Source organism: Mytilus edulis, chromosome 6 (genome assembly GCF_963676685.1).
Source record: "Mytilus edulis chromosome 6, xbMytEdul2.2, whole genome shotgun sequence".
NCBI classification, from domain to species: Eukaryota; Metazoa; Mollusca; class Bivalvia; order Mytilida; family Mytilidae; genus Mytilus; species Mytilus edulis.
Window position 1 is genome coordinate 15,750,907 of NC_092349.1, and position 6,000 is coordinate 15,756,906.

The following is a 6,000-nucleotide window of genomic DNA, read 5'->3' on the forward strand; positions in this document are numbered from 1 at the left end:
ATAAACATTAGGGTCTACCAAAAGAAGTGATGCTTTTATAACGGCAATTAAATTGTTGGTAAGAAAAATTTAGCACATCAAATGGACCAGAGTGATACCGTATTTTTTTTAATGTCCACTACGAAACGGGTCAAATCTCCTTCAGTATCTGGTTTTAAAATTATGAAAAAAATATCAGTGTACAGCTTAATAAATGCTTTGATGAATACAATCAGTCTTGTTACTATTGCAATATAGGGATTGTGGGGGGGGGGATAAAACATGCGAATATGTCCCCTACGAAACGGTCCCCTACGAAACAAGTATGGGAGAAAAACGTTTCGTAGTGGACACTACCACTACCATGCAGTCTTTATTTAATCTTTTTTCAATTGTATTCGTGCAAAACAAATAACAAGGGTTAGTTTCATGTAATTTTTATTATGTTTTTATTAACATATAATAGGGTTGTTGATGTCAACTACGAAATTTTTTGTCCACTACGAAACGGTTTTGTCCACTACGTAACGCATCAAAATGTCCACTACGTAACATGAGTTGTACCTTCATATGTGAAGTACTGTCTAATATTTAACGATAAAAATGGTTTTCCAATTCAGAAAAAAGGGAAATTTTTCTAGTATTTAAAGTAAACAAACTGGAATGTCTATAGGAAACATTTAAAATTGCAAAAAATATGTGTGTTTAGAAGAAGTTTCGTACAAATTATGAAAATAATATCATTTTAAAGAATATTTAAGATTGCACTTTTTGTTTACAAACAGGTCTATAATAGAGGTATTCAAAATAACTCTTGAAATTAAATTTTTAGACAAGTTGATTTTCCATTTTTTTTTTAGGTCTGAAAGTTACGCTTTTATTGAAAAACGCCCATATACAAGTTATTTAGTGATGTATCTGGCAAAACCTTTCAGATTTCGGGTTTCTGAGACTCATGTGATTCGAGCTTCAATTATTAAGCCATTTACAGTTTGTTGCTTCGATCGTGACTGATGATTTGTATGAACATGTAATCGAAACATAAGTCTTGCGTACTCAATTTTTATTCCGATATCTATGATCAGTTTATTGACCATTTCAAATGATTTGATACTTAAAAAAGAAGATGTGGTCTGATTGCCAATGACACAACTCTCAACAAGAGACGAGTTCACTCTCGATTTTTGGTAGTGTTCGCATTGCTCAATCTTTCTCAAAACATTAATCCTTTGTGAAATAACATTTTCACGTTTTAAGTTCAAGTGGGATGTTTTGAGTGTATGCTAGCAATTAGATGACGATCACACCTTCCAGTGTATGTAAAGTGCGGATCCTAAAATATCATTTTTACTGTATATGCCATAAATGTCTAATGTAGAATGATAAATAAACAGACGAACTTTTTTTTACTTTCGAAGAAAATGAAGAAAATTAGTTAAAATGTATATGTTCAGAAATACATAATACTAATAAAACAAAGTAAGAGATGCGAGCGGGGTTTTATCGCGCCTAAAGCCATCCAGCTTTGAAATATATACCAAAATAGGTGAATATTTATGACATTTCACGAACAGATCGTGCAGGTGCTTTATAACTAACAGGTAAGATGTTGTTGCAGTACAAAATATTCTTTTTAATACAATTAATAAAGTTGTATAACGTAGAATATGTTTTGTCATTCAGTTTCTTCATATTTAACTAAATTCCACTATGATGATTTCGTAATGCTAGTCATGTTTACTGTCGAATAATGATACTATTCTTTCATTTTTACTGTGGAGCGAATCATTAGTACTGTATATGCGGTGCATTTTCACTGCATAATTTTTTATTTATTTTTTTATCTATTACAGCTCATTTTTTTAAGCATGTAGAGCAAGACTTTAGTTGACTTGCTTGTTTTTCTTTTATTGGATAATCGTTATGATAACACCCAATTTAATTCAAATATTAAAAATACAGGTTAAACTATCATATGCCTAATCATATTGTTTAAAAATGTCAATCTTATTTACAAAGTTTGTATAAACAATTAAACAAACAAAGCAAGCAAGCCAACCAAAGTTTTGCTTTGCATGCATTATGAAATTAGCTGTAAGGCCTTAATTTAGCCGACTTGCTCAAACAATAGATAAAGTAAGAGAAAGATTTGATAAAATTTAACTTACGGAGGAAAGTTTGGTTTTAAAACACTCTAATAAATTCAATAGAAATAACATTTATTTCAAATGTATTCCATTTAGTTTCTTATAAAGCGTATAGGGATCTTTATCCTTATTTTTTTTTATCCATTTCCATGACACGTCACCACTAATTACGTACATCTTGATATAGATTGAATCTTTGTTTTCCCGTTTAAAAGGTTTTACACTGGAGCCATTTATAACTTGCTGTTCGGTGTGAGCCAAGACTCCATGTTGAAGACCGTATGTTTACGTATAATGGTCTACTTTTATAAATTGTGACTCGGATGGAGAGTTGTCTCATTGTCACATACGACATCTATATATGGCTCAAAAACGAAACGAGACGGGATAAAAAGGTATAAAAAAATCCACACTACTTTTTTAATATATGTATAATGGGCTTAATATGATTCAGAATAGAGTAAAATGGTGGGTCGCATTTGGGTATAAGCGTGACGCCGGATTGCCGATTTTTTGCAAGCGTGACAGGTGAAAGTCAAATGATTGTGTCGTGAAAAACGAGAAATGAAGTCTAGCGGGACACAGGAATCTGACAAAACAATAAGCGGAATACGGGAATCTGCCAAAACAGTAAGCGGGATCCGGGATCAGAACCCCCCCCCCCCCCCCCAAATGAGACCCCCAGAATAAGATATTTGTGTATATCAATCCTATTGTTACAGTCATGCCTTCAATAACAAATGTATCCGATGCATGCATTTTTTTTTATATTTTTGGTCCCTTTTTCAATTTTGAGGGGTCCAAATTTAAAGACAAAAGTCCTTTAATATAGATATTTGGGATTCCTTGACATGCTGAATCTAACCGTGTATCTAGTTTGGGGATTTTTTGTCTAGTTGCTGAAACAGCCCACATAGAGTTCCAAAGGGTCTAAAATCAACAAAAATGAATTGTAGCAATCATTTCGTGTACAATTCAATAACCCAAATGTGTATGGTTTTACCTCTGCGGTAGTATCCATTCGCGGATCTAGAATTTTTCATTTTTAGAATCGCTTTTGTTACAAGTTTGAAAAGCTATATATTTGATGAAGAATGAATGAGGAGTTTGTATTTCAATTTGAAAATACATGTATCATAAATCCTAAAGTCATCAACTAAGTTTTTTCGTTTGTTGCAAGTGCATTTATCACATAATTCTACAATAAAAATTCCTCGCATCTTTGAAAATTCTACATAAATAATGACTGCACTAACAGTGATAATTCATCGCATCTATAGCTAAAATGGATCGCTTTCAATAATCGATATGCTATATTATGATGCTTTTATAACACTTATTTGAACTTTAATGCTATGTTTGTATATTATAAAGACATATCACAATGAAAATATGTTAAAACTTATCTTCAAATCACTTAACTTGATATTTTCAAAACATAAACAAATACAGTTTTCCCATGATCCTTTATTCTACAATAGGCATACCCGCATATATAACAGTAAAAATGAACTAGCTGGATTCGCACTTTATATGTACACTGACCTTCTGTGTCCTTTTAAACTCTTTAAGTTGCTACTTGTTTTAAATTTCGCTTCTTTCCCACTCTTTCTTTCTGTCTTTTCCGTGTGATCAATCTTTTTTTAAATTTGTGGTCTAATAATTCAATATGATATGGGCACTTAAGTGCCGTCAATTAAGATCAAAAGTGTAATCGAAGTATGTGAAAAAGATTATATAAAGTGTCTTATATTAAAAAATGTGAAATGCAAGTGTAAATCATCTTATCTCTGAATGTTGGTAGATTGTAAACTATTGTTTTCGAAGTTTTTATGTTTTATTACAAGGACGTTTTTAAAGCTGATCAAAGCAATAAAAAAAATAGTTCACTCGAGAAACCGTGAGATCATTTTATTGTTTATTCTGGAATGTATGTATAAATGTCTATACCCCAAAATGGTCACTGTTAGTCGAATACTTGCATTTTCAATAGGTATCAAAATCAACAATTATACGTAAATTCAAATTCGTTTTCAATAGTCAGCAGCTATTTTTCAAAGAAAGTTTTAACCTAACATATTCAGGTAAGATTTGCTTTAAAACAGAACAATTATTTTTGGGATGCAAAGAAAATAGGTAAAACAAAGGAATGAAATCGCATTTTGTTTTGTTACTTATTTTCCTTGTGTCCCTCCCCAAATTTGATCAATTCTATCAAATCTTTAGATAACTCTTCACCCTTTGATACATTGTTACATAAATGCAAAATCTATTGATATCAGATAATTTGAATAAATCAGAGTGCAAATTCAATTATCATTTACATTGGTACATGATTTGAAAGATAACTGTAAGGAATGTGTAAGGATAATATTTTATACAGGTCAAGATTGAACATAGATTGTATATGTGTACGTTTGTTGTTACATGGACTATTCTTCTTCTTCATTTAACAATTTGTGAAATGTTTGACTTCACTATTCCATGATCTTTTTGTATTCGAAAAAAAAACAAATATCATGTAAGTCACCTCTTCGTGAAAAGACCTTTTGATTTTGTTCTGATAAAAAAGATTCGTCACCCATTTATTATCTGAAATGGTCCTTTTGTTTCGCAAGATGTGTGCTGTATAGTTTGTGTATAGCTAGGTTACCGAACAGTTTTTCTGTGTTACGTTTGTGTACTGTTTTGTGTACTTTTTTAATCTTTCGCGGCTTTTCATTTCAGCACTGATATTACTTTTTATTTTGAAAAAGTCAAGAGCTTTAATACACTCTTTGAAAAGCTAACTAGTTCAACCGTTTCAACAAAACGTTTTGTTCTCATAGTGATAAATAATTTCTGCATTGAATTATTTTGAATAATATAGTTTTCAATAGCAACGAAATTGTTAGCTCAACAGACTTCAACAGAAGAAATACAGCTGATCACTAGCATATTAGATTATGTTACCCGTCCGAGGTACCCGGATGTTACATTAGCCTGTGTAGTGTTCCTGCTGCCAAATTTTTAACTGGTTTTCTGTGTGGCATTTTATGAAAAAAATCATATTGTCCTTTCTCTCTAACTATGATGTTGCCGGTTTGGTATATTCTACAATTGTTTGTAAAAGCTTTAATACTACATATGATTGGTAATATTGTAAATAAAACATGCAATAACAAATGTTGAAAAAAATAAAACTTAGATAAACATAGTTATTGTGTTGAACCGGTCCATAAGGAAAAACTTATTGATATATAATCACATTCAGACATGATATCATTTTTGTGTAAAGTCAACTCTCGTAAAGGATATATACAATATCAGGAAACCACCTCAAAATATCGATATAGAACACCACATTGTGTATTTCGTTCTGATAAATTAGTTCTTTTTCAAGTGAGTTTTACAGTTTGTTCTTATTTTCATGTGATTGCCTTAGTCAGGAGCCTTTAATTCATTGATTCACTTTGGTTTCTGCATGTTCTTTAGCGGATTCCATTGATTTAGTGCGTGGTTAGCGAAATCCGTTGTATTTTTAAGCGATTGACGAAAAATTGTGTATTGGTACGTGGATCATTCGAGTAAGAGTCAAATGGGTTGCGTTCAGATGTGTGTGTGTGTGTGGTTAGTTTTTTTTTTTTCTATTTAGAAAGGTAAATCACAATATGAACTGAACAAAATAAATGAAAAAAATTAAACACTCACAGCAGTCTACAAAATTAATTTATAACATATTTTTAAAAAATCGTTATTCAAACAAAGATTGAAAAGTGTTATTTGAAAAAAAATACCGGAAATATTTGTATATGAGAGGGTCTGGTGTTTCTCGTTTCTCATTCTTTTTTTTATATAGATTAGACTGTTTGGTGTCCTCTTTGCATTGTTTTAC